The sequence below is a fragment of the Vitis riparia genome, chromosome 12, assembly GCF_004353265.1.
Source record: "Vitis riparia cultivar Riparia Gloire de Montpellier isolate 1030 chromosome 12, EGFV_Vit.rip_1.0, whole genome shotgun sequence".
In the NCBI taxonomy this organism is placed as follows: domain Eukaryota; kingdom Viridiplantae; phylum Streptophyta; class Magnoliopsida; order Vitales; family Vitaceae; genus Vitis; species Vitis riparia.
Genome location: NC_048442.1, coordinates 5,184,164 through 5,203,452, shown reverse-complemented (window position 1 = coordinate 5,203,452; position 19,289 = coordinate 5,184,164). Strand labels below are relative to the sequence as shown.

Here is a 19,289-nt window from a genome sequence, read left to right as displayed (position 1 = left end):
ATGCATGCGAGAGCTCCATGCATCAGTTAAAGAGCCCAGAACGTGGGAGGGGGTCAAAACAATTTTCAAAATGGGATTTAAAACAAAAATCAAAGCGTAAATGCCAATATCTCATACGAGATCTAAAAAAACAGAGGATATAAAACAAGATAGGAATCGAACATGAGCCCAATGAAAGCAAACTCGAATCCCGCATGGATGAACGGGAGATCCCAATAAACACATCCAAACATCAGAAGTGGAATCAAATGATACCCCAAAAAAAAATAAAAAAATAAAAATAGCAATATATATATATATAAAGATGGCTTCAAGAAATGAGAATACCTGTATCTGCTCCTTCCAAGGAGATTTTTCTGTGCTTCTTCCTCTCTCAGACAGTCAAGCCTCCTCCCGCTCCAGCCGTTTCTTCTCCTTTTTTTTCTTTTTTTTTCTTCTTCTCAGCTTTTCAACAAGCCATCCTCCTTCTGCCTTTCCGTCTAATCTCGCCGTAAAAAGACCTGCCCATCTCGTCCTATGGCCGCCCTGTTTTGGCTGCCACCCCAGCTCATTCTCGGGTTCTGAAGCCGAGAGAGAGAAAGCCAAAAAGCCAAAAGAAAAGAAGCATAAAATAATAAACTAAGAAAAGAAAAACCTCCTGCCGCTGAGGGGGTCTACAATACTCTTCGGCCTTGTTTTGATTGTAATTTTTAAAAATGTTTTTAATATTTTTAACATTTAAAAGTTTTTATCATTCAAGTGTTAAAAAATTATAAATGTTTTTCAAAATTACCACCAAACGTACTTTAAAAACTTATTTAATAGTAATTTTAAGAAGTATTTTTAATAATTTTCACACTGCCATCGATTCTTGTTCTTTTAAATTGAGAATTAGGGTGAAGTGATGTATTTTTTTATTTATTTTATTTAATTTATTTATTTATTTATTTATTTCCTACTGAAAGTCTGAAACACAGATGTTTTTTTCCACAGCACTGGTAAAAGCACTTCTAAGTTCTAACGTAAGGGCAGGGTACAAACCAGTGCAGCCTAAAAAGCAGTGGTAACTCCCAAAAGCGCTTATAACTTATAAGTTCTCCTTGTCTGCGAAAGCCAAAGCCATGGCTGCGACAGTGGGTTGTATGAGGTATCTGTTGGTGAGTGCCACAACTCCTCTCAGAAGAAGCACTTCTCTCCCTTCCTCTTCCTCTTTCACTTCCTGGACATGGAAACCCAATCCCATTTCGTTCCCAATCCAAAACCATGCCTTTCGCTCTCCAGAGAAATTCTTCACTCCTTTGGCCGCCGCCTCGCCTTTCGATCTCTCCCCTCCCCCCATCGATCTCGACCTCCTCGTAATACTCTCCTCTCTCTCTCTCTCTCTACTCTTGAATTGTGTTTTTCTTGGCAGTTAGGCCTGGAGTGTATTTTGGCTTTGAATTGTGGACAAATGATGAAATTTGATGAGCATTGAAATACCATTGTTTGTTTCTTGAACATATTTATAGCTTCAATGTTAGTGGTGGCGCAAAATTATGGTGTTCGGTCGTGTGGTCAATGTTGGTGTGGATTTTTTTTTTTTTAATTGCCTCAAAATGTTGGAATTTTATTTTGGATTAATTTGATGGAATTTGCTTCAATGTTAGTGGTGGCGCAAAATTATGGTGTTCGGTCGTGTGGTCAATGTTGGTGTGGATTTTTTTTTTTTTTAATTGCCTCAAAATGTTGGAATTTTATTTTGGATTAATTTGATGGAATTTGAAAATTTAATTGATATTACTTGGGAATAAATTATGTGAATGGGATTATAATAGTGAAGTTTCGGAGGAAAATGTTGGTAGAAAGTGAGTTTTAATTGTTGTAGACTATTGAAATTTGTTTTTCTAGGCAACCAAACAGGCCTTATTTCTATTCTGCTTTTGAATTCTGGAAAATCGATTTAAATTTATAAGTAATGATACTATTGTTTGTTTATTGATCAAATTTATAGTTTCAATTTTAATATTGGTGCAAGAATATAGTGCTTGGTCGTGATAGGTGTTTGTGTGAGAGGCTTTTTGGTTGCCTCAAAATTTTGGAATTTTCTTTTGATTATTTTATTGGAATTTGAAAATTTTATTTTTTCTATATTGGAAAACAATAATGTTAATAGGGTCATCATAGAAAAGTTTCTGATAAAGTTGTTGGTTTAAAGTAGGTTTTAATTGTTTTCAACTCTTGAAATTTGTTTCTCTTGGCAACGAAACAGGGTTCACATATATTCTTCCATTTCAATGTTGGAGAAAATAATTGAAATTTGATTAGCAATGATACTATTGTTTTTTCTCGAATAAATCTATAGTTTGAATTTTAGTATCTGTTCTAAAATTCTCGACAAAGTTATAAGTTTTGTTCATGGTAAGTGTTGGTGTAAAAAGTTTTTTAGTCTCCTCAGAATATTGGTTATTTCTGTAGTTTGATGGAAATTAAAATTTTCGTTGATTTTTCTTTGGAAAAAAAAAATCTAAAAAATGGGGTTATCATAGTGAAATTTCTAATGGATGTGTAGGTGTAATGTCGATATTAATTATTGTGCATTGTTGCAAGTTTGTTTCTAATAATAGGATGGTATTTGAAGTGTTTGATTGATTTTATTTTGGAAAAGAATTGTAGTGGAGTTAATAAAAAAGATAGTTACTCTTGAATGTTCTACGAATTTGTGATGGTGAAATAGTGGAATGTCAACTCAGCTTTTATATGTTCCATCTGCAGAAAAAGGTTTGTTATTTATGTTCACCGGGAATAGGAGAGAGGATTGAGTGTTGTGAGTCATTTGGTGCAGTGATGATGGAGTGATTCCCTGATTTGTTCTCTTTTCTTATTAATAAGGAAGGTTCAATGATGGATTTGTGGTTTAGGCAGACTTGAAATGCATTGGATTCTTTTCTTATGAGATATTCTTACCATTGGGTTTAAGTACCATTTATAAAGACGGTGATGATGCGATGGTTTGGTGAAGAACTGTACTGGTTTCCCTGAAAGACTTGGTACAACCAATTGAGAAGCCTTGAGGATTAATGCATTTCTGGTTAGCTCCTTTGAAGGTGGCTTTCCTTGTTTGCATGACATCTAGAGGTAAACATTCCTGATCTATCACTTTATTTATAGGAGATGCATGATTTCAACGGGAAGGAATAAAGAATTCACAGATTGCCTTTTAATATATTCTTCAGGGGCTCTGGAGCTTTGCTCTTTTTGTTATCTTTGGTGGTATATGCCTTGTTGTTGGTGGATTAATGTTGGGCATAAGAATAGCAAAGATATTTAGAAGGTGGCACCACTTTATCTCATGAGGAAAATTTGGATAAAAGAGAAGGAATAATATTTTGAGAATGAGGAGTTAACCATCTGGAAGTTGAAAGATATTGTTCTTGAAGCGTCTTTTTCTTTGTAGATCGTCTTTCTTTTCTAAAGCTAGACTAGATCCCATGTTGATGTATATCTTTGTCCTTTGAGTTGGGTATATTAGGTGGCCTTCATCTGCATAGGTTCGCTTTGTTTTTACCTTTTTGCAATAAAATAGAACTGGATCAAATGACAATACTATGACATTACACTTGATGACTATCTTGTGAGAATGAAAAGTATTTTTAGGTCTAAAGTTGTTAATCAAAACATTGAAGATGTTGGTTTTTAATGTGCTTCAAAGGGGTCTGCATTTTGACATCCTTTTGTCAACCAAATCATCAATTCTTGTGAAGTAAATTGATAGCATTTGTTATGCATGTTGAATTCCCTGTTACTTGAGCTATGCTTCTTTTTTATTTTATTTTTGGTACAATGAAAGATGTTAGTGTCTGAGTTCCAAAAGAATGGTTTCCTTCTTCTCAGATAAAGTGCTGAGGTTAAAAATCTGATAACTTTCCTAAATACTGTTTACAATTCTTAAGATCAGTGATTTTTATGAGGATTGAGATACAAATTTCTCTTTTATACAGTTTGCTTTCTGTTTCTATGTTCTTATCACTGGTTTTGTTTCCAAAAGGATGGTCTCCTTCTTGGATTAAGTTCTGAGGTTCAAATTTAGTGATAATTTTCCTCAGTATTCTCTGATCTTCTTAAGATCAATGCTATTGATATGAGGATTGAGATATTGTGTTCTGTTGCACAGTTTTGTTTTCCTTTCGATTCTCTGATTTTACTATTGTTTTGCTCCTTTGGCTCAGATGATATGTGTCATGCCTATAGGATTTATGGCTTGGCTCCTTGCAGGATACTGTGACAGAAGCAGGGGCAAAGGTTTCAGAAGCTGGGATTATTGAAACCTTTGATAATGATGATGAAGCATTAGATGCAGTTGACAATGGGGTGGTGGTGGGTACATAATTTCATATCATTGCTTGTTTTTCCTCTTTGTCTTCTTGTTGCTCACTCCATGTATTCATTTTTTCAAGGAAATGTGAATCATTTTTGAAACTCAATTGAAAATGAAGAACTTGGAGTTAAAAAACATCAAGGCAAGATCGTTATGCGGTTCTTATTTGCCTGATTTTTTTTGGTTGCACATGCAACAAATTTTCAACTAATATTTTCTTGTGGATGATGTCTGAAAAGGTCAATGTTCTTTATATGGTTTAGCTTATGGCCTTAGGCATTGCACATTCACTCTAAGTAGGATTTTCAATGCTACTCCAATTGCTTTTGTACATCTGGTTGAAGGGGAATGTGATATTAGTGATGCGTGCAATCTTTAACAAGTGGATAACTCTTCAATGTTTAATCCTTTCATGGGATTTGAACTCCAGTATTGATCTTCTTGTTTGATCAAATTCCTTTTCTGATCTAGGTTGTGGACCTTTCTCATTTTGGTCGGATACGAGGTACATTCTTTCCCCAATACTTGTATGAATGTTTTCATCCTACTTCCTGCATATTCCTATAAAATAATATTAATGCATCTTCTATGAATTCTAAACTTGCTGGTTTCTTGTATGACTAAATAAAATGTGTTTCAAACAATGTTGTTGTTTGTTCTATTATTTATTTATAATAACTAGTATATTATACAACATAGTTTTTTTTGTTATAACAAGCATATTATACAGCTGGGTAACATATAGAAAAGCATCATCATCTTATAATCAATAGTGTCTGGATCTCACAACCACACCATCGTGTCATGGGTATTTTGACTGAAATTAACGTATCCATGTATCACAACCATGACTAATAAAAAGTCATTGTTTAACCTGGGAGAATCTGGTGTCTTAGGTATTTCATTTAAGTTAGAGAACTCAATGCAAGATATCAGGCTTTATGGAGGAAAATTTCTACATTGATATGTGGGATGCCATTTTCTGTCTGATAAAATAGTATGTTGAGATCTGATGCCTTTCAAAACTGATGGAGCAAATTTCATTTTCTACTGGAGAGACATAACTTCCAAATGTTGGAACCACCCAGTGATGGGAATTTGAAACCTGTTGATGTAGACCCGGCACATCCTTAAATTTTTAGAGAATAGGAGGACAATTGATTTCTTATGAACTGCTCTTGGACTCAGTTTAGTACCATAAAATCTGAGAAGAGTATATGGCCATGGGCTAGTGGCCTTTTGTTGAGGAAAAAGAATATCTCAATTTTCATGTTGCACTTCTGGCTGATGATTAGCCCAAGGTATGCACAACCTTGTTGCCTGATGCATCCAACTAGTGATATTTTGCAGATTGATTCAACACATTTATTTCTTGGGATGGTTTGCATTTTTTCACAGTTATATGACCCTATCTAGATTGCTCTTTCTGAGAGTTAGGATTTTAATTAATTTGATGCTTTCATATTCCTCTTCTTTGTGAATAAATATGGGTTTAATTGACATGAAGTCAGTGGAGACGACCGTATTCAGTTCCTTCACAACCAAAGTACTGCAAATTTCGAATGTCTTCAGGAAGGACAGGTAAGTTTTGCTGGGATCCTCTAATTTTAATTTCTTTCATGAAAAATGGGAAAATTTATGTTTCAAAAATTCATTCTTGGATTAATAGATTCATCTGGTTAATTAATAGGATTTGAATGACTGAAATGCGTAGGGATGTGATACTGTCTTTGTTACACCAACAGCCAGAACAATAGATGTTGCACATGCTGGATTATGGTAGTCTCTTGTGCCTTGTTTCTGGTGTTAGTTTGCTTTTCTGCATTCATAAATGGTCTTTGTGCTTTTTGTTAATTAATTAGTTCATCACCACCTTCACAGAAAAATGCAGTCACATTGGTGGTCTCGCCAGTGACCTGTGGAAGCATAATTGAAATGCTTACAAAGTATGTGGATCATATTCATTGTATCCTTTTATCAAATTTCTATACATGAAGTTTGTGTGCATTTTCCTACATCTTGTCTCCTTTGTTCCTTTTATCAAATTTCTATACATGGAGTTTGTGTGCATTTTCCTTTGGCTTGTCTTCTTTATATAATGATATTTAGTTTTGAAATGTGACCCAACTTGAACTCATGCTCATTTCAGTAATATGTAACCACATCATCAAAGTCACAGTTTTGGGGAGAATAGTTTTTAAATCCTGTCTTCTTCTCAGTGTCACCTATGCTGCTTATTTGATAGGCTCTGACTTGGCTGCCTAGCAAGTGCACCATTGCCTTAGCACTACTATTGTAGTCAAAATTACTTTCTTAATGGGCCCAAGTCATAAAGTTGCATACACTTCCATTCTTCCATATCATCACCAACACCTCCTATAACTAGAAAATGCTTGAAGTCTGCTGGAGAAAACTGTTTATTGATAGTTATTTAGAGCTTCTTATGAACAAGAAGGCTAGATTTGCAGATCTCTGGGTGGAAAAGGCGGTTTGGGTCATATGTGTGTTTGTTTTAAAAGTTCTTTTCATGATTGGAAGGTGGTGTTGATGGCTTACACAAGGGATGATGAAGATAGATTAGTGTGAAGGTAGGGAAACAAGGGGCTTCTTTCGCCTCTAGAGGGTAGGATTTCTAGAATCCTGAGCTCTCCCTGCCGATGGTTCTTCACACAAGCATTGGCATGGCTCTAATGGCAGAAGTGGCGAGACACCCTGGTACTGTCTCTCTTTCTCTCTCTCTCTGTTTCTTCCTTGGGACCCCCCAACTTCTCCTCCTTCTCTTTCTGGGAATGATCTTGGTCAGGAGGGATGTGAGGTGGATTTTGGAGTTGATCCACTAGGAGAGAGTTGTGGTCCCCTAAGAATGGTTTTGGTGGATGACACTTTAATTGAGTTTGAAGAGGCTGGGGTGAGGTCGATTGAAGTCACAGTGGGTGAGAAGGATGAGGAAAAGGGGACATGGCGGATTGGTCCTCAAGCAATCTGGCAAATTCAGCAATTGATTGGGCATGCTGGCAAAGTGCTTCGAGTCTGAGATCTTAGCTCTCCTCAGGAAAATGAAGGCTAGGAAAGGGGTGAGGGGCCGGGAGGGTGGGAAGAGGAGGAAGAACTCTTCATCTTCAAAATTTGAAAGGGAGCTAAGGAAGTTAGAGTGTTTTGTGAATTATAAGGGATCAAAAGGTAGATGATCAGGATGTGGAAAGGAAGAGTGGGAATTCTCTGTTGTGGGTAGATGATGCTTTTTTCATCTCTTTGGAATGCCGGAGGGGCTTCTGACTGTGTCAAGAGGAAGTTCATCTAGGCTTTGTTTGGATTGTGGCAACCAGTTTTGGTATGCCTGCAAGAAGATGTGTGGGGGCACTCTGTTTTTTTTTCTAGGTCTTTAAGGATTTCGGCTTGGTTTGGGCAGTGGGTTGCTTTTGCTCTTTCCTTTTGCTTGCCGTGAGGTGCTATATCTATACTCCTTGTGTTCTTTGATGCACCTTTTTCATGCACTTTTAATATAATCACTCTTTTTACATATAAAAAGAAAGGTATAGAAAAGAATTGGTGCATTTTTGTTACAATCTTTTTCTTCTTTCTTTTGCTCAGGGAGCTCCTTTAGGTTCCCTGGTAAGGAGGTATGTCTCCTAGGGTGCCTCTTTAACATGGTTGTTGTTATTGGAAGGCAGTGAGGTGTTGGGTGGGTAGGGGGTAGTCATCAGTTAACAGAGGCTGCTTGTCTAAGAATTGGAGGAGTCTGCAAATTATATTCTCATTCGCTGTGGTAAGGCTCATATACTTTGGGATATTTGCTTTCCTTATATATATTTGTGGGCATCCCCATGGTCAATTAAAGAGTTACCATTAGGGTAGCAAGTGGGTGAGGAAGTGGCAAAGGGCTTCTTTGCTTGTTTTGGTGCTTTTGCAGATACTGTATTTGAAAGAGGAGTACTTTGATCAGTCATTAAAAGTGTTTTTCCTGAGTTCACCTTGTTTGAATAGTCTAGAGTTGGAGCCACAAATGCCAATGTTATGCTTTTAGAATTTCATTGATGGGATTATAGTAAGGGATAGGGATTCTTGTCTTTTGCTTCTCACTTTCTTTTGTCTTTCACACTTGCATGGTCTTAATAGAATTCCTGTGTACTTTGGTTGTGCCACTTTTTGCTTGGCATTTTTAATAATTTTTTGCATTTGCCTATTGAGAAAGACCAGAAAATATTAGAACTTCCAACCATGTTAAGAAGATTATACTTTTTCAATGTCATTCTTAAGTATATATTTATTAATATTTCCTTTGTACAGGTACATATTTTTTTGCCGACAAGGTAGAATTCAAGACATCACCAAGAAAACATCCTTCTTTGTTTTAGTGGGACCAAAAAGCCACCAAGTATGGAGTTACTGGCAATTTGTTATCAACTGTTTCAATTCTTCTCCTATTTCTAAATTATGCTTGTAGAGTTTTGGATTTGATAAGATGTTTCTGATATGTGGCATGTGAATAGGTTATGGAGGATTTAAATCTTGGTGTCTTGTTGGAAAGCCATATGGCACCCATCAACATTTTATGGTAACCATCATAACTATCCTAGTTTCATTTCCAGATGCCTCATTGATTTTATTCATCTGTAAGAATTATAGGAGTTCTAGTATATATATATTTTCTGATAAGCAGGAGTTGCCAGTATATTTATTTTCAATTCTTCTTTCATTATTGATAAACTAAATATTGGACATGTTTTATTATGATAATGATCCATGTACCCAACAATCTGCACGAATTGAGGTTTATGAATAATTTGTGTGTTTGAGTTTGACTTGCACATGCATATTATCTCTTTGTCTGACCTCATTATAAGCTTTCATCTGAGCAACAAAATGACCATTTGTTTTACCTTCTTAATTCTACAACTCCGAACACCGAGTCTGCTCTCCTTTTTTTTTTTTTTTTTTTTTTTTTTTTTTTCGGTTTGGTTTGGTTTGGTTTTGTTTTTTACCCTTGTTCCATAGTCCAATATATAAGCCAGAAGTTATATACCATTTGTAATGCTGCAACTTAAGAGTTTCACCTCATTCTTGTAGTAAGGCAACTTTTATCCTTGTTGGTGAGTAACCTTCAAAATGAAGAAGGAAAAGGAAATGATGAAATTAGAAACAGTGATAAACAACTATTGAAGTATTATGGTGTGCTCTGCAACTTTATTTTCTTTATGAAAAACATTATCAGCATCCTTAATCACTGGATTCATCTCCAAATATGATGAAGAGTGGAGGTAGTGTCTGGTTTGGGGTTGATTCTAAGTCCTTTGAGATTTTGGTGGAGTCTTTTAAAAGGAAGCTCTCTAGGGTCATCACTGAGAGAGGTAGAAGCTTTTCTTCTTGGATCAGATTTGGTGAGAGGGGTCTTTCCCTGCTGCTGAAGGGGTGGAGGCTTGCTGTCAATGAGGGTTTGAAGGTTTCAACAACTCTTGGTTGGAGGGAAGGAGAAGTTATAAGCTTCAGTTACGTAGCAATGGGGTGGGCAGGTACCTCTTTTGTTCCGTAGTCTCAGCAGAAGCAAATCGCTTTGTTTTAATCTTCCCTGAAGGGAAGGGGCTGCCAGGGGGTGGAATATTTTAGCTCAAAAGTTGAGAGCCTGTGAAGTGAAGCTCCCAGTCAATGTAGGAGATGGTCCTAAACCGCAGCACGACCTTGTGCAGAAGGATTTGCCTTTGAAGGTTGATAATGTGTCAAAGGACTGGAGAAGTGTGAGTGAGTCGGTATGGCTGCAGTTTGGGGGTGTTGATGCTTTCAACAAGATGCATATTTCTCAACTGTTGCCTGGTGGGACGGTGAGGAGATTTCTCAGATGATGCCCCATTGCTATCTCCTTTGAAGGAGTGGGCTAGGTACAATTGGAGGATAAAGGGAAACCTCTCTCTTTCCTTGTCGGGAGGTGCTTTGATTTTGTTTGAGTTTGAAAGTACAAAGGAGGCAGAAAGGGTGCTGCAGGAAGGAGAGCGGATTTATAAGTAGAAGTTCTTGTTTTTAAAGAGATGGGCCCCGACAACAGGCTTTTTCAGAGGAGTTCAAGCTATGGTAACTCCCGCCTTGGGTTGCTATGGTAACTTCCAGCAAAGAGAGGTCAGAAGCAGGGATGAAGAAGTTAAAGGGTTCACGTGCATCTGCTCGTGGGGTCCGAGGGAATGCTTCCAGAAGGTGAGCTGTCGATTGCTAAAGGCCAAACACTGCAGGAGGAATGGCTTCGTCAGCCTTTTCTGCGGAAAGGATGCGTTTTGGAGCAGTAGCCTTTTGCCAGGGTTGCGTGGGAGGAGGGAAACTTGCCTCCTATTGCAGTCTCCTTTCCCCATGGGTTGGAAGAGGGGTTTGTCGGCTCTTTCAAAGTGGTAGGCAGTGGTACTAAGGAGGCCGGGCCTCAAAAAGAAATCCTGGCCTAGTTAATGAGTTTTGGGTTGAGGATGGTAAATTGGCCTATCACACTTTTCCGCTGGCCCAAAGGGCTTTAGGGTCCCTTTTAAAGCCTTGGCAAGCTGGGCTCCTCCCTGTGGGATCGATCTTTGCCCCATGGAGGGAGATTTGCTGAGCGGAGCTCGATGTTCTCCTTGGTTGGTGCCTCACTCCCGTCGATGAAGCTCTGGTAGAGGAAGCGGCTTCATTCCAAGGGATGAGGAACCTTTTCTCTTCTAATTTGGGTTGGGGGCCTCTTTCTTCTACTCCTTTGTCTTCTGCCCTAAGGGGTTTGGTCGATGAAGCCAGACATGATTTGGGGATGATCTGTTAGGAGGTTTTGGTGACGAAGGACGATGAGATGCCCTTTGTTGAAGAGGAAGTTAGAGATGGCCCCCTTGCCATGATCACGAAGGAGGAGTGTAAACTGAATCTTCTTTCAAATAGTGATGACTTAGAGTCTAAATTCTGGGGGCGGGAAGAGGATTTGCAGTTAGCCTTGGTTAAGAACAGTAGCCCAATGGAGTTGGGGAGGGACTTCGCCTATTCTCAGGATAGTTTCGAGAAACTACTGGCTTTTAGCAAAATTTTTGGGATTTTCGGTGGATGGCTACGAAAAGGAAATTCTGGGTCTTTTCTAGAATTTGGAATTCCAAGCAAATAGGAAGTCATTGGGGCAGGTGGTGAAAAAGGCTAGCTCCAGTGGGTCTAAACTTGAGAGGGAGCTAAGGAATTAGAATGTTCAGTTTCTTGTAAGACAAATTTATCAAGTGGGGAACATGAAGGAGCTCTTTTGGGGTATTAGTTGAAGTGTGTCCATGAAGCTAAGAATTTTATCTTGGAATGTGCGATGGATTAATGAGGGGGATAAGCATAGAATCATTAAATCTTTGATTCGTTCCCACTCAGCTGACCTTGTTTGTCTTCAAGAACCAAGGTCCAACAAATGTCAACTTGCCTAGTGAGGAGTTTGGGTGTGGGGAGGTGTTTGGAGTGGGAGGTGGTGGATGCTAGGGGTTAATCAGGGGGTATTTTGGTTTTTTGGGACAATCGGATGTTGGAGCTTTTGGATATGGAGTTAAGTGCCTTTTTAGTCTCTTGTTGTTTCAAAATTGCGAGGACAATTTTATTTGGATGTTCACAGGGTATACGACCCTGTTTGGCTGAGGAGAGGGATGTCTTTTCGAAGGAATTAGGTGCTATTAGAGGTCTTTGGCATGATCCCTGGTGTGTGGGAGGGGATTTCAATGTAGTCAGATTCTTGAAGGAAAGGAGGAATTGTCAAAGATAATCGACTTCTATGAGGCGCTTTTCTCAGTTTATTGAGGAATGTGCCTTAAAGATCTCCCTCTTTCTAGTGGTCTGTTTACTTGGTGTGGTGGGTCTAATAACGAGTCAGCATCCAGGTTGGACCGCTTTCTTGTTTCTGATGATTGGGAGAATCATTTCATTGGGTTGTTTCGAAATACCCTTCCAAAGCCAGTTTTAGATCATGCACCAATTTTGCTGGATGGTGGAGGGAAAAGGAAAGGCAAGATGCCTTTCAGATTTGAGAATATGTTGTTAAAGGTGGAAGGTTTCAAAGATCTTATTAGAAATTGGTGGGAGGGGTACAGTGTTCAAGGGTCTTGCAGTCACATACTGGCTGTGAAGCTTAAGGCTTTGAAACAAGATCTGAAAATTTGGAATAAGGAGGTTCTCGAAAATGTGACCACCAAGAAACTGGAGGCCTTGGCTCAGTTAGGGCTGTGGGATGTGAAGGAAAGAGAAAGAGCCCTCACAGTGGAGGAAACTGAGGTTAGAAGGGGTGTGGTGGAAGAGTTTAAGAAATGGCAGAGATGGAGGAAATCTCTTGGGGGCAAAAGTCTAGAGAGTTATGGCTAAAAGAAGGGGATAAAAACACTAGTTTCTTTCACAAAATGGCCAAGCTAAGGGTAGATGGTGTTTTGTTAGATGGGAAGGATAACATCAAAGAAGCAGTCACAAATGCCTTTCAAAGAATTCTAGCAGAAACAGGGGAGTGGAGACTGAGTTTAGATGGACTAGACTTTGACTGTCTGCAATGTGTAGATTCTGAAGTTTTGGAGACCCCTTTCTCTGAAGAGGAGGTCCTTGAAGCTTTATCCAATTTGTGCGGTGATAAGGCCCTAGGTCCGGATGGTTTTACCTTGGCATTTTGGCAGCACTGTTGGGACTTTGTGAAACCTGAGGTGATGGGCTTGATTTGCTGAATTCTATGGTTTAGGGTCTGTTGAGAGGAGTTTGAATGCTACATTCTTAGTCTTGATGCCTAAGAAAGAGGGGGTAGATGACCTGAAGGACTTTAGACTTATTAGTTTGGTTGGAGGGCTCTACAAGCTTTGGCTAAGGTTCTAGCAAATAGGCTTAAAAAGGTGGTGGGCTTCTTAGTTTCAAATTTTCAGCATGCCTTTGTGGCAAGGAGACAAATTTTAGATGTTGTGTTAATTGCAAATGAGGCCATTGACTCCAAAATTAAGGATAATTTGAGAGGTGTCTTATGCAAGCTGGACATCGAAAAGGCCATGTTAATTGGAATTTTATCCTGGCAATAATGGAGAAAATGGAGTTTGGCCCCAAGTGGATAGGATGGATCAGATGGTGTATTTCAACAGTGCCCTTCTCTGTTTTGTTAAATGGCTTCCCTTTAGGTTTTTTTCCATAACTCTAAAGGGTTGAGACAAGGAGAACCATTGTCTCCTTGTTCATTTTGGCGATGGAGACTCTTTCCCGTTTGCTCTCTAAGGCAAAGGAAGGTAGTTTCATTAATGGATTTTTATTCAGAGGGAGGAACGGTGTGGGAGTGGAGGTGTCACACTTCTTGTTCGCAGACGACACACTAATCTTGTGCGATGCTAGTAAGGAAAACCTTGAGTATCTAAATTGGGTTTTTATGTGGTGTGAGGCTTGTTCAAGGTTGAAGATCAATCTGAGGAAAAGTGAGATGATTCCAGTAGGGAATGGCCCAAATTTGGAGGAGTTTGCGGAGGTTTTAGGATGCAAGGTGGGAGCCATCCCAACCACCTATCTTGGTATCCCTCTTGAAGCTCCCTATAATTTTCTAAAGTTTGGGAAGGGGTGGAGGAGAGGTTTTAGAAAAGGCTAGCTTGGTGGAAGCAGCAGTATCTTTCAAAAGGCGGAAGACAGACCTTGATTAAGAGCACCTTATGTAGTTTACCAATTTATTATATGTCCCTTTTTGTCATTCCTAAGAGGGTAACAGCTAGATTGGAAAAGATTCAAAGGGATTTCCTTTGGGGTGGGGGAGCTCTGGTTAATAAACCCCATCTATTGAGCTGGTCGGTTGTTTGCTTGGAAAAAGTGAAAGGAGGGTTGGGATTTAGAAGTCTTGGAACCTTTAGTAAGGCCCTTTTGGGGAAGTGGTCTTGGAGATTTGCGATTGAAAGAAACCCTCTTTGGAAACAAGTAATTGTTGGAAAGTATGGGCAAGAAGATGAGGGTTGGTGCACGAATGGGGTGAGAGAGAGGCATGGAGTGGGGGTTTGGAAGGTAATCAAAAATGGTTGGGAGGATCTCAAAGTTAGAATGCGTTTCAAGGTTGGTTCTGGAAACAGGGTGAAGTTCTAGAAAGATAGATGGTGTGGGGATGTGCCGTTGAGGGATGTTTTCCCGAACCTTTTTTCTATAGCTTCCTTTAAAGATGCTCGGGTGGCTAATGCTTGGGATGGTGGTAGCTGGAATCCTAGGTTTATTAGACAACTGAATGATTGGGAGCTGGAGGAGGTAGACATCTTCTTTGAGAGGTTGTATGATCATTCTATTTCTATGGATACTGAGGATTTAGTGGAGTGGGTTGACACAAAGAGTGGTATTTTTTCTGTTAGGCCCTTCTACTCCTCCTTGGCTAATAGGGGAGTGGATCCTTTCCCTCATGGTATAGTCTGAAATTCTTGGGTCCCTGTTAGAGTCAGCTTCTTTGCTTGGGAGGCAACTTTGGCTAAGATTTTGACTTTAGATCAACTCAAAAAGAGGGGGTGGAAGATGCCTAATGGATGCTACATGTGCAAAGAGGAAGAAGAAACGAGTGTTCATATTCTTCTTCATTGCCCGAAAGCTCGTATTTTGTGGCAGCTTCTTTTTGCTTTATTCAGTGTACAATGGGTGATGCGCTCTTCAGTGAGAGGTTTAATCTTAAGTTGAGGAGGCTTTCCTATTGGTAGAAAAAGGAAAAAGGCTTGGAAGGTTGCTCCGTTATGCCTTTTTTGGTCTATTTGGAGGGAAAGAAATAGGAGAGTCTTTGAGAATTGTGAGTGTTCAGATCATTCTTTAAAAAGTTCTTTTTGTATCTATTTTGGGATTGGGTAAGATTGTATATTAGGGATGACTCCTTGTCGATACTGGATTTTGTAGATTGGTTAGGAGCTCCGTAATGTGCGGTTGTTTTTGTGTGTCTAGGCCTGTTTGTTTTTTGTTTCCTTGTATACATCGTGTATACTTTTCTTTTACCTATCAAAAAAAATAAAAAAATAAAATCAGCATCCTTATCAATCTGCAGGTGAATGGGATGCCGATAACTGTAGGAGTGGGAAATGTCATCTCTGAAGATGGATTTTCATTTATGATGTCACCAGCTATTGCCGGATCTGTCTGGAAAGCTCTTCTAAGTCAAGGTGCTATCCCAATGGGTTCTAATGCTTGGGAAAAACTAAGGATTTTTCAAGGTCATAAACTCTTCACCTAATGATTTGGCTTGCATACATTCACCTGTTTAATATCTATATATATATGCGTTATAGCCTTTTCATCTGATTATTTTAACATCTGGTCAGTTCTAGCTTTGAATTTTGTGTAAATGATAAGGTGATTTTTTTTATCAAAACAATCAACTCACTTCCAAAAAGCCACATAACCATTTGGAGGAGGTTGATTAAATAGCTCAAACTGGTAAATATTGTTTATCTGAGTATAATTTTGCACTGATTGTACAATATCCTGTCTCACACAATAGGTTGAGTGCAGTGGGAAAAGTGTTGCTTCTCAGTGATGTTTTAATGAAAAAAAGTGTTTTTAGCTGGATGTTATAAAAATGCAATAGAAATAGTATTACCTATACGCTGTTCTGGAGGTGAATCAAATCTAGCAGCTAATGACATTCCAGGAATATCAAGTCATCAACCTTCTATGAGTTTGATATGTTACAAGTGAAGCGAACGGTGCACCAATATTGTCTAGAAATAGAATATGGTTCATGTTACAGTGAACCTTGATAGTTAGACCATATATATATATTAACTCAGCCAAGCTAACAATAACAAAATATTGGAATAAAAAATAAGATTACACACTAAATCAGCAATGTCCATTTGATTCTTTCCAAATTTTCCTTTATGTTGATTGCACAACCATTGCATAACTTTTTCTTTGGTGGAAAGTTGCTAAGGGTACCAAAGTTTGAAGATTAGTGTCTGTAGTGATTTCAAATGGGTACTTTTTTAAACTTTGTTAATTGTGTTCAACATGGGTTTGGTTGATGACGATACAACTTTTGAAGTTCACGTGACAATACAACTTTTGAAGTACGTGACGATACAACTTTTGAAGTTTACAGAAGAATTCCATCTTATTAAACAGACACTGTTTCTCAATACAGGAATGTGATTTCCTCCAAGAACTTATTTTAATCCAATGTATTTCTCTTTCTTGCAGTGCTTTCTCGCATGATAGGAAATTATTGATTTAAAAATCAGTACTTTTTAATCATTGTGTGGTTCAGACTTTAGACCTTAACTCAACTGTTTTGGTAAACTATTTTTATTTAATCCCTTCTACTCTATCATGAGATGCTGAAATGTGTACATGTGTTTCTCATTACTGTACTCAAAACATTTTGTTTTCTCCTTGATCCGTAGAGCCTTACGATTAAATAAAAACATTACCCGTTGGTAGCACTAGTCGTTGATCTTAGTTGTATGTAGCAGAAAGTTTCAGTTGGTTCTCCTTTTTCTCTGTTACCTATATGGTCTTTTAATGCTTTTAGTTCCAATTTTGCTTTCACCATCATTTACTTATCTCAATCATGCTTATTTCATTAGTATTTTGCATCAACCAACGCTTTGCTTGGAAAAGCATTTCTATTTCTGATGCAGGGCATCACTTAAACCTTGAAAGGTGCTAGTTGGCTTAGTCTAGGAAAGTTGATGTTTTTATTTGTCAAGAAGGAAGCCAATTGCTGGAATAAAAAAACATGAAGTTCCTTTTTATGTAACTCGCTTGGACATTCTATTATAGCTCTATGTACTACAGTTAGCCCCTCTGGCACTTACTTTTTTGTCAAATGTATCTCTCTTAAATATTAAGAAAGGTTAGGATGTCAACTACTTAACAGTTTTGGGTGTTTATTTGATGCCCTAAAGGTAAGTGGATATAGGATCATGAAATCTGGGTTTTTAGGCTAGAAGAATGTAGGAATAGGTTATTATTGGCTGAACTTATCATTGTGGCAGCAAAATGAAAAACCTGGCAATCATGTACCTAAAATAGTTATATCCAAACCAATTACAGAAATTTTCTTAAAACTTAATGGGCTAGTTTGTGGCCTATCAAAAAGCTGCTGATTAAATTCAATATGAAAATTCCATTAAAATGTATACCATAGTTTCTAAATTGGAAGTTTCGGGTTGGCAGAACTGTGGAAATTCCTTTTACAAACTTACTGTCTTTCATGCCTAGATTTCATAAATATATTTATTATGCTTGTGTGCTTCCTGGACGGTTGCCAACATCTCTCTAATTCTTTGTGGTTTTCTTATATTTCCCCCCTTGAATCACTGTTCTTGTTTTTGGTTTACTGTAGGTTTGGCCTTTTCTGGAGGCATTTTGCCTTAGTGATTTGCACTGGTGTAAAGGATATACCTCCTTGTAACGCTTGTGTTGAAAGCGAAATATAATAAGTTTTTTAAAACAATCTACAAAATATAAGCAAGTTCAATTGTTTGAATTAGTTTCAGTAATGTAAGATTGTTTTTTGAGAAAGCCATAAAAAAGGGGAAGTATTCTTGGAAAAGAACAACCATTGGGGTTTAGGAAAGCTGTTCAAATATTTATTCTCCCCCACATTAGCAACCAAATGAAGTTTAAGGCAGAGAAGCAGTTTTGTATTGGAACTTGGTGGAAAAGTCCATGTCATCTTTTGAGGTTTCTTTCTTTCTCTCATCTTCTGAGATTTCCTTCTCTATGATTTTTGCAGGAAGACCAGCTCCTGGAAAAGAGCTTACCAATGAATTCAATGTCCTGGAGGCTGGTCTCTGGAACTCAATTTCCCTTAACAAAGGTATCTTACTCACCAAAAAATCTCTGTATACAAAGAGGTTTTATTGAATATAAACATAGTTTTATTGAATAATTTCTGATCCAAGAGCAATGACTAAGATATTCTTAAACCCAATAAAGTCATATCTAAATCAAATCAGAGAGACTATGGGAAGAGTACATGGTTGTTGGTCAAGTGTAGCTATCAAGACATAATATTTGAAGTCATAGTTTCCTATGGAAGGTTGTTCTAATCCTAATCTTCTCAGGGTGTTACAAGGGACAAGAGACCATCTCTAGACTCATAACATATGATGGTGTCAAGCAGAGACTTTGGGGAATAAGCCTTTCAGGACCAGCAGAACCAGGCAGCCCTATTACAGTCGACGGAAAAAAGGTATGCATCATATCCTTGTTTAATTTGGAAAATTACTAAAATAGCTGGTGATTTAAAAGCTTTGCTCTCTGACTGAAAATGCATCATTTGACCCATTTTGTTTTGTGCATTATTGTCCCACACTTGTTTTCTTTCTTCCTTCCTTATATTTTTAATTTTTTTTAAGCCTTAAAAATTCATAGCAATGTTTAACAATACTTGGCCTGCATAGGTGGGGAAGCTAACTAGCTATGCATGTGGAAGAACGGAATCTGAACATTTTGGATTAGGCTATATCAAGAGGCAAGCTGCTTCAAATGGCAACACTGTGATTGTTGGAGATAACATTGTTGGCACAGTGGTGGAAGTTCCTTTTCTTGCTTGGCAATCACCACCATCAAAAAGCTCGGGTCCTTAACTTTCTATGGTCATGCAGATAATTTCAAACCACTTCATAACTCTTCAACAACAGCAGGAGGGATGACTTACGTAATGGTGTTCTTGCAACCATTATTGAAGATGAACCTCCCACCAAAAAGAAAGATTATAATCTCCATCAAAAGACAGAAGCTGCTCTCTGCTTGTTAAAGAATGTTGTATCAAATGCAGGCCAGAACAGGGTAGTTTGATTTGGATATATCATATTATTGTTGTAAATCATCCTCTTCCTTTCTTAGACTGCAACTGATATGTGCATGGGTTTTTTATAATCTGATTGCAATCAAAGTCTGTTCATAGTGAGTGTTGCAAAGCTTAATGAAATTATTATCTTGGCCAAATTGGAGCCAAAATCAGTACCTTCCTAAATCTTTTATCCAAAATTTGTATGTGCTTGCTGTCTCAAAACCTTGTCATTGAAAC

General features: G+C 38.1%; 1 pseudogene; it reads left to right on the top strand.

Annotated features, from left to right (window-relative positions):
* The first annotated feature begins 1,071 nt into the window (after nt 1–1,071).
* LOC117927124 lies at nt 1,072–19,222 on the top strand (annotated as a pseudogene).
* The last annotated feature ends 67 nt before the right edge of the window (nt 19,223–19,289 follow it).